This window comes from Pseudorca crassidens, chromosome 12 (assembly GCF_039906515.1).
Source record: "Pseudorca crassidens isolate mPseCra1 chromosome 12, mPseCra1.hap1, whole genome shotgun sequence".
In the NCBI taxonomy this organism is placed as follows: domain Eukaryota; kingdom Metazoa; phylum Chordata; class Mammalia; order Artiodactyla; family Delphinidae; genus Pseudorca; species Pseudorca crassidens.
This window is the reverse complement of record NC_090307.1, coordinates 91,817,459-91,826,693: the sequence shown is the minus strand read 5'-3', so window position 1 is coordinate 91,826,693 and position 9,235 is coordinate 91,817,459. Positions and strand designations below refer to the sequence as shown.

The 9,235-nt window shown below is 44.0% G+C and overlaps 1 long non-coding RNA gene across 2 annotated transcripts in view; it reads right to left on the bottom strand.

The window, feature by feature from the left end:
* Nucleotides 1–324: 324 nt before the first annotated feature.
* The window catches only part of LOC137204024 (uncharacterized), a 28,871-nt gene continuing 19,960 nt past the window's right edge, over nucleotides 325–9,235 (bottom strand). The window contains exons 2-3 of one of the 2 annotated variants that reach the window (XR_010933411.1): nucleotides 2,574–2,725; nucleotides 325–917 (exon numbers count right to left, since the gene is read on the bottom strand). This is a non-coding gene — a long non-coding RNA (uncharacterized lncRNA). The remainder of the gene's footprint in view (nucleotides 918–2,573; nucleotides 2,726–9,235) is intronic. The other variant, XR_010933410.1, reaches the window with a different exon arrangement.

Here is a 9,235-nt window from a genome sequence, read left to right as displayed (position 1 = left end):
TAGCATTAAAGCCAGTTCACAAAGTTAGAAAGACTATAAGATCACGTTTTTGTTTCTACCACCCTTTGAGAAACTACTTACCTTGAAGTAGCGGGATTATGGGTAATTGTTTCTTTATTTAGCTTACATGTATTTTCTGATTTCTCTATAATCGTATTATGCAATAATAAGAGCACTAACTAGCATTTATAAAATGTTTGTGTGCCAGTCTCAGTTCTAAGCTTTTTACACGTATTAACTAATTTAGAACACCCAAGAACATTATGAGGTTAAAATGAACTCTGTTGTATTTTGAGGAGAAACTGATGCAAATTATTCACTTAATGAATTGTTGGATTCAATTTCCTCTTTTATTCATGCCTTTAAAAGTGAAATTGATGTTCTCCTTTCCCATTTGCTATATGTTACACACACACACACATTCTTTGTCTCTCTTCCTCACTTACTTACTTTCAGAGAGAATGATGGAAAATGCCCAATTTTCCAGGCCACCCACCCTTGTGAAGAAAATCACATTCTTCCAACCTTCCAGAGTGCTGTGCTGTGGAAGCTTGTGTGAGACAAGCGTTCTGGAATTCAGAGGCAGCCTTTCAGAGACCATGCACACTTGTGCTCACCCCTCCCTCCACCCACGTGCAGTCCTGTGTTTGGACCGTGCTTCTTCTCTTGCTCCCACGTAAGGACAGGCCAGGCCAGAGGGCCCGAATCCTCTCCAGCACAGAAAGAAGGGAATGTGGGCCCCTTCGAGCTGAAGAGTTGATGGGGACTCCAAGGCAAAGACAAGATTCTGATGTACACATTCAAGCTCCAGAAACCCTTCTCATAATCATTCTGTTTTCCACTTCTTATCTTAAGGGTCCTTAGTGGGCACTTTCGTGTCCATATCACCTTTAATTCTTGTAAGCATCCCACGTGGTCTGTGTTTCCATCACCATTTAAAACAAAACAAAACACACCAGGCTTAGTGAAGTGAAGTGCCTTGCTTAAAGTCACATGGCCAGCAAGAGACAAAGCTCAGACTGAACCTTATTTGTTTTATTCCATATCTCATGTTCTTTGCCTGAAACACATTCACTCCCAAGCACCTAATTAAATGTTTTGTACCAAGGGGTCTTGAGGTATTTGTAGAGGACCTGTTAAGTCTCACAGATGATCATGGAATTCACAGGGCTTTTTGGAGTTTTTGCAGAGCTTTTGGGTTAAACACTGCTACTGGGACTTCCCTGGTGGTGCAGTGGTTAAGAATCCGCCTGCCAGTGCAGGGGACATGGGTTCGAGCCCTGGTCCAGAAAGATCCCACAGGCCGTGGAGCAACTAAGCCCGTGCACCACAACTACTGAGCCCACATGCCACAACTACTGAAGCCGATGCGCCTAGAGCCCATGCTCTGCAACAAGATAAGCCACCGCAATGAGAAGCCCGCGCACCACAACGAAGAGTAGCCCCCGCTCGACGCAACTAGAGAAAGCCTGCTCTCAGCAACGAAGACCCAACACAGCCAAAAATTAAAAAAAAAAAGGCACTGCTATTAATGCTGTGGGGTACCCTCTGCATACTCCAGTCCTTGTTAGCTCTGTTTAGAGTCTATAGAAAACCCAGTCTGGGCTTTAAATGAAGGTCAGTTTCCAGCAAGATAGGGAGATTTAGATGCCAAAGAGTATGCCTGAACTAAAGAGAATTTAATTTGCTACTGATTCAACAGATTCCAGTTTCCATGAACTATCGGCTTATGTGAGATGGAGGACGCCCAGGACCAGGGATTCATCCTTGGTGAAGAGTCCTGGCCAGAGCCCTCTAACTTGAGCATCATGACAGAGTCCAGAAGATTCACATGATAGGGCAGAGCCTAGATTTGCTGGCCGTTTCCCAAGAGTAGCAAAAAATGACCAAGTCCCAGGTGAGTAATTTATTTATTCCTCAATTGTGGTTTCATACAATTCACCCATTTAAAGTGAACAATTTAATACTTTTTAGTAAGTTTAGAGGGTTCTGCAATCATCTACTTGTGCAGCCACAGTCTAATTTTTTTTTTGAAATGGCACAGTGGAAACTAATGTGCCATTTTTAAATTAATTAATTAATTAATTAATTTTGGCTGCCTTGGGTCTTCATTGCTGTGTGCGGACTTTCTCTAGTTGCGGCAAGCAGGGGCTACTCTTCGTTGCAGTGTGCGGGTTTCTGATTGCAGTGGCTTCTCTTGTTGTGGAGCACGGGCTCTAGGCGCGCGGGCTTCAGGAGTTGTGGCTCACGGGCTCTAGAGCACGGGCTCAGTGGTTATGGCACAGGGGCTTAGTTGCTCCGCAGCTTGTGGGATCTTCCCTGGCCAGGGCTCAAGCCCGTGCCCCCTGCATTGGCAGGTGGATTCTTAACCACCGTGCCACCAGGGAAGCCCCTAATGTGCCATTTTTTGTTTTGTTCATTTTCCAGAGCATACAAACTTTTTCCTTTAGAAATTAGAGTGGAGGTTTATCATTCAGGTTTTTTCTAGAGTTGAGCTGAATTACAGTGAGTTCACAATTTAAATTAGCTTAGGTTCACCTATGATTAGCCCACCCGTAGCTGCTTCCACTTACACTGCCTTTTGATCTTTTCAGTATTTGAACTGAGAGGGAGTTGGACTGCAGTTTCAGTTAACTTTGGTTCACCTGTGTATTCAACTCTGGAAGACTCTTGGAATCCAAACATTGCAAAAATATGTAGGACTGTGCGAATTTTCTCTTTCCACCTGTTGAAAAACACAAAAAGATTAACATAGTAGGCCTGAGACTGCTGTCTTTGAAAGGGTGTTTGCAAGGCAGGCCTCTGGCAAGTCAGCTTGTGGAGAGTTCGCTGCACTGCCGTGACAGGCTCCCTGACTGATAAAAGGGTGCCAGTGGGCCCACAGAGGCCTTCTCCGAGGTTCCAGACCACCTCACTAAGGCAAGCATTGCAGTGAAGCGAGACCAAAACACGAATTTTTTGATTTCCAGTGCGTATGAAAGTTATGTTTACTCTCTACTGTAGTCTATTAAGTGTGCAGTGGCATTATGTCTCAAAAAACAATGTACATACTTTAATTTAAAAATTCTTTATTGCCAAAAAATGCCAGCAATCATCTGAGCCTTCAGCAAATCGTAATTTTTTGCAATAATCACATCAAAGATCACCATAACAAATATAATAATAATGAAAAAGTTTGAAACATTGCGAGAATTACCAAAACGTGACACAGACCCAATGTGAGCAAATGCTGTTGGAGAAATGGCACCAGTAGACTTGCACGATACAGCGTTGCCACAAAGCTTCAATTTGTGAAAAACACAGTATCTGTGAGGGGCTGTAAAGCAAAGCACGATAAAACGAGGTCTGCCTGTACTGTATAAACAGCATGGTGTATGGTGGACACCTGCTTTCCTTTTGGAAGCTGCTGTGTGACCAGCCTCCATGACACATCTTGCATGCTGAGTCTCTACTGGTCTTTCCTGGGCAGAAACATCAAACAGAAGTTGCTGCATTCTCTTTGCTGGGGTGGCGTGTGCTCTGTGTGGCCCCTCATAGGAGGGAGAGAGCACAGGTACCGTGCACACAGGCTCCTCCAGCACCTGCCTCTTTCTCTTTCCTCACTGATCTGCTGTGTGTCCCTGCTGTGTTGCTATAATCCATCTTAGCCATGAGTACAACTGTGCCAAGTCTTGCGAGTCCCCCTAGTGAATTACCGAGTGTGCGGGTGGCCTTGGGGACCCCTGAAACACCACTCTTTTACCGCTGCACTTTCTTGGCAAAATTCCAGAAGAATGCCATGAAAACCTGTTGGGTAAACCATTTATTCCTGTTAGGGACTCTTCCAGATTCCAGCTTTTCCTATCAGTCCTCACCCATGTCTAAACTTGGTTAATTTCTCCTCATTCTTGTTAAGTCCCTCTGGCTTATGGCACCTTCTCTGACTGACCATATCCAGAACAGACACCTGTCCCAAGTATAGAATCTGCCACAGTTCTCTGATAACCTATAGAGAGCTTGCTACCCTCTGAAACTGAATTCCTCAAAACTTCCTTGTATCCATATGTCTCCGCTGGCCCTATAGAAAAGTATAATGAGTGTCCAGGTTCATGGGAGCAAGGGCCTTTTGTGTCTTTCTACGTGTTAAAGATACGTGTTGGAGATACGTGTCTCCAATCTTAGATGACTCTTTGGATAGGTATAAAATTCTTGGTTGACAGTCATTTTCTCTCAGTGCTTTAAAGAAACTGTTTTACCGTCTTATGGCTTCTAATATTGCTGTTAAGAAATCTGTCGGTTTAATTGTCATTACTTTATGGGTAATATATCTTTCTCTTTAACTTCCTGTGGGATATCATGCCTTTATCCTTTTGTTGAAATGTTATGATTCCTGAAATTCACATCTTTCATCACTTCTCAGTTGTTTTACCTTGGAATATTTCCTCTTTCCCAGTTTCTGTTTTTTCTTTGGCAATTCCTTTTGAGGTGACTATTGCACTGTCTCATTTTGTCTCTGTGCCCAATATCTGCTAGTTCACATTCCCAACCTCTATGCTGCATTCTCTGTACATTCTTTGGGTCTGTTTTTGTTTGTTTGTTTGTTTGTTTGTTTGTTTGCGGTACGCGGGCCTCTCACTGCTGTGGCCTCTCCTGTTGTGGAGCACAGGCTCTGGACACGCAGGCTCAGCGGCCATGGCTCACGGGCCCAGCCGCTCCGCGGCATGTGGGATCTTCCCAGACTGGGGCACGAACCCATGTCCCCTGCATCGGCAGGCAGGCTCTCAACCACTGCGCCACCAGGGAAGCCCTGCCTGGTCATTTTTATAGTCTCTTTTTGCTTATTTACTTTTGTGATTCCCTAATTTATTTATTTTAACCTTTCATCTAATCCTTTTATAGTCTGTATCTGATCATTGTAATATCTGGTGTATTTGGGCCTAAATCTGTCGCTTATCATTTGGGTGATCTTTTCCCTCATAATGGCTTCGTTTTCATGTGGGTTTGGTGATCTTTGTTTGTGAACTGTCAATAACATGTGTTTAATTTTAAGCTGGAGGACTCCTGACTGAATGAATTGGGGAACATTTTCTTCCAGAGACAACTTGTATTTGATTCTGCTAAAGTCCAGGGGGAGCTACCTACTACCTGGGACCCTTCCTACCCCCTTTTGGAATCCTGGTTTATTGTGTGAATCTAAGGTTCAGCAATTTTAGTACTGGCTCAAGGCCCAGTGTTCTGGTTTTAAAACTGATATCATCATTTATATTGAGGGAAAATGCTTTTTCCAATTGCTTAAAGTTTACCCGACTCCAAGATCTGAGAAGAGCACTCCACCAAACTTACAAGACTCCCTTTCCTGTGAGCCACTTCATTAACATTATTTTTACTTGAGAAATAAAATATTGCCTGCCATATCAGTAAATAAATGATGTCATAGTCAATAGCAATTGCAGCCCTCCAAAGGTGAGCAGTGAGCCCTGAGGGCACTCGGGAAGGAAGCGAAGAACACCTGCCGTCTAGCAGCATCAGACTCTACAGCCACTCCCCACGGTGAGCCCACATGCCAAAATAAAGAAAACAAATAATAAATAAATATACTTTTTAAATTTTTTAAAAAAGAACATCTTTAGTTTAAAACCAAGAAAAACCGGTTTGGGAAGCCTTATTTGTGGTCTTTGCTTCCCCTCAGTGGGTCTTACAAATGCTAATAAAAACATTAGAATAATTAATGTTACCAGGAAAAAAACCCTGTAAGAAAAGTCTAGATACTTTTTCCAGCAAGATAGAAATTTTAAAAAGGACTTCTCTCAAATGAATAAAGAAATCTTTAGATGGTTATTTAAAATGGGATAAATAAAACAGACATTTATGTGATTAAAAAACAAAGTTTTGATATTACACTACCTAAGGTTAAATGGGCCAAAAGGCATCCCTACTGGTCCTCAACATTAAAAGCCAAACAAGTCCACTCTATTTACCCCAGTTTAAATATATATATAAATATATATATTTAAAGGGCTGAAGAAAAAAACATTTACACTGAGCCCGTGCTCCTAGAGCCCATGCTCTGCAACAAAGAGAGGCCACCACAATGAGAGCCCACTCACTGCAACGAAGAGAAGCCCCCGCTCGCCGCAATTAGAAAAAGCCCGCGTGCAGCAACAAAGACCCAACACAGCCAAAAATAAATTAAAAAAAAAAAAAGTTAAGTGATGGAAGTTTATTGAATAGCTAGGTTATTCACACAAAAAATAAGATACTAAGACATCAGTTACTAAACAGAGAAACTAAAGGTATTTAGGACTATTAATGAATATGTTTGGTGCCACACTGAGATGTTGTCTATAAGAAAACAAATGTTTTTCGAAATTATCACTGACATTTATGTTCACCAATCTACAGAATCCTAATGTAAAAGTTCATAATTGCTTATTTCTTAGTTTTCACTAGAATTTCAGGTCTTTAAGAGCTGAGGATTCTAATTTAAATATGTAATTAAAACTAATAGAGGCTGCTTCTGGTTTCCAGACAGTCTGCTCCCCTTCTCTCTCTCCGGAGTGTACTTTCACTTTGCTTAATAAAACACTTGCTGCTTAAAACTTCTATATGTCTCTTGATTGAATGCTTTCCTTTGGGAGGACAAGCCCTGAGGAATTGCTGTTCTGCCTATAACGTTTTGGTGCCGTGACTCAGATTGCTGCCAAGATATAGAGAAGCCCTTCTGCTCAAGCTACTTACGGTTTACAATATGGTAATTTACACCTGTGGGTAAAATTAAAACACTTTCTTTTCTCTCTGCCTGGTCCCTCCAGAAACTGGAGACCCTTGAGTTCTGAACAGCCTCATCAGATGGGCAACTGACCATCCATCCTCAAGATTCACCCTTAGGATGTATCCTAAAGAATTGGGCTAAGTTTGATCCCCAAACCTTGGGGAAGAAGCAATTAATTTTCTTTTGCAACATGGCATGTCCACAGTACAAGCTAGGAGGGGAAGAAATTTGGCCTGAATATGGGAGTTTAAACTCCAATACCATTCTCCAGCGTGACCTTTTTTGTCGAAAGTGGAGCGAGGTCCCTTATGTCCAAGTCGTCTTTGCCTTGAGGGAAAACCCCGAACTTTACAGGACTTGCTGGGTAGACTCTGCTGACTTGGCAATGCTTAATTTGCTTACCAAACCTCCCTCCCCCTCTCCTGGTGATACTAAGCGTTAGCCGACAATAAGCCTTGTCCATTGGCGCCCTCTTCTGGGGAAAAGAAGGAGCCTCTTACACAAACGGCCTCTTCCCCACTGTACCCAACGCTGGACGCCCCCCCGCCCCGACCCCGCGCCGAAGCTTTGGCCCCTTACCCGGGGCCCCATAACTCAAAACTTTGCCCACTTCAGGAGGTAATAGGGCCCTCCGAACTTCCCATAAGGATCAAAGTTCCTGTTTCTATGCAGGGTCTCGTCAGATAAAACAAGATCTAGGAAAGTTTTCAGATGACCCTGAAAAAAATCTAGATAAGTTTAGGCATCTAACTATGACCTTTGAGTTAACTTGGAGGGATGTTTATATCATCCTTGCCCGGACACTCTCTCAGTCAGAAAGAACAACCATATACGAAGCCACCGCTCAGCTGGGAGACGGCTACCACGTGACAAGCCCCCAACAATTTCCCAGGGGAACTGTGGCTGGCCGTTCCCCAGACGGAACCCAATTGGGACTATAATACTTCAGTAGGGCTGGCAGCCAGGGACCACTCCCCCTTCTGCCTGGTTGAGGGAAAGAAACAATGTAAACTAAAACCTGTTCATTATGGGCAAGGATGACAGGAAAATCCCACTGCCTTCTGTGAGTGGCTGAGGGAAGTCTTTATAAAACACTTAGACCCAGACTCAGAGGCAGGGAAACTGGTTTTAAATGACCGTTGCAGCACTCAAGCTGCCCCAGACATAAGGAGGAAAATACAAACGGTGGCCCTAGGACCTAGCACTCCTGTCTCAGAACTCCTTAGGGCTGCCTCCTCTGTCTTCTACAACCAGGAGAGAGAGGAGGAGAGGGAAAAGAGAAAGAAAAACGCAAGGCTAAGAGGCAGGCCCAACTAGTGGCAGCATTACAGGTCCAGCAGCCAACTCCTGGTTGCCCCCAGGAGGCTTCCCCCTCACCACCACCCGAACTCCCCCGGCAACTGGCATCGCTGCGGGAAACCAGGACACTGGAAGACAAACTGCCCGGAGACAAAAAACCCCCTATCAAGGTACCTGGCATTGCTAGCTGGATCCATCACACAGGGTCAAGCCACGGGTTGCAACTGCTGAGGAGAAGCCCTCCAAGGATCCTCCAGACAACTACACTTGTAAGCCCCTAGCGAACGTGAGGCTCCTCTTTAAAAAACAAACAGGTAAGTAGTTCCTCTTAAAACCCTCTTAACACAACATAGCTGGGCTCCAGTACTGGGCTGCTGCCTGACAATAGGACTTCTCATATTTGTAATTTGACTTCTCTGTCTTCCTCAAGAATAGACCCCAAATTGTCATTTTTAACTTTTGCCTTGCTTCTCAGTTCCTGCCAGTCCCGAGTTCGCTGACACAAACCCCTACCAGGGGGTTCTCAAGCAGGCACAGCACTTCCTTGTGGCAACCAGTTCTACATATTCCAGTTACTGTTGGCTATGCCTTGACAAATCTGTTGGGGGACGTGGATCCGCATATCTGACAACACCTTGGGGACAGGCTTTAACCTCAGCCAACTTAGACTATGTTGTACACAAGTGCCCTTCTGTCCAGATCCCCGAGGCTGTTTACCAATACTAGTTCCAATCACAAAACCAGCCTCAAGGATAGAGCCTCCCAAGAGTTTCACTAAAAAAAAAACAAAACAAACAAATGAAAAAAACATGGTCTTGGCTGTCCTGGCTCCTTCCTTTTCTGGGGCCCCATGCTTCCATCTTCCTTTTGCTCCTGTTCTGGCCTTGCCTACTAAACTTCCTAACTAAATTTCCCTCCTCTTGCCTTCAGGCAATGAAATTTCAGATGGTCCTCAGCCAAGGATATCAGCTCACCAACACTCAAGAATGACTTCATTCTACATGGGACCTTTGGATCAACCCCCCAGGACAAGTGGACAGAGACCTGACATGACAGCCAGCAAGAGGAGGGACCCTAAACCCCTCCACATCCCTCTTCAGCAGGAAGCATTTTAGAATACAGTAGGAAAGTAGAATGCATGTTTTCAGTAAAGAAGGTGTGAGGAATGGAATTACACTTTATTGG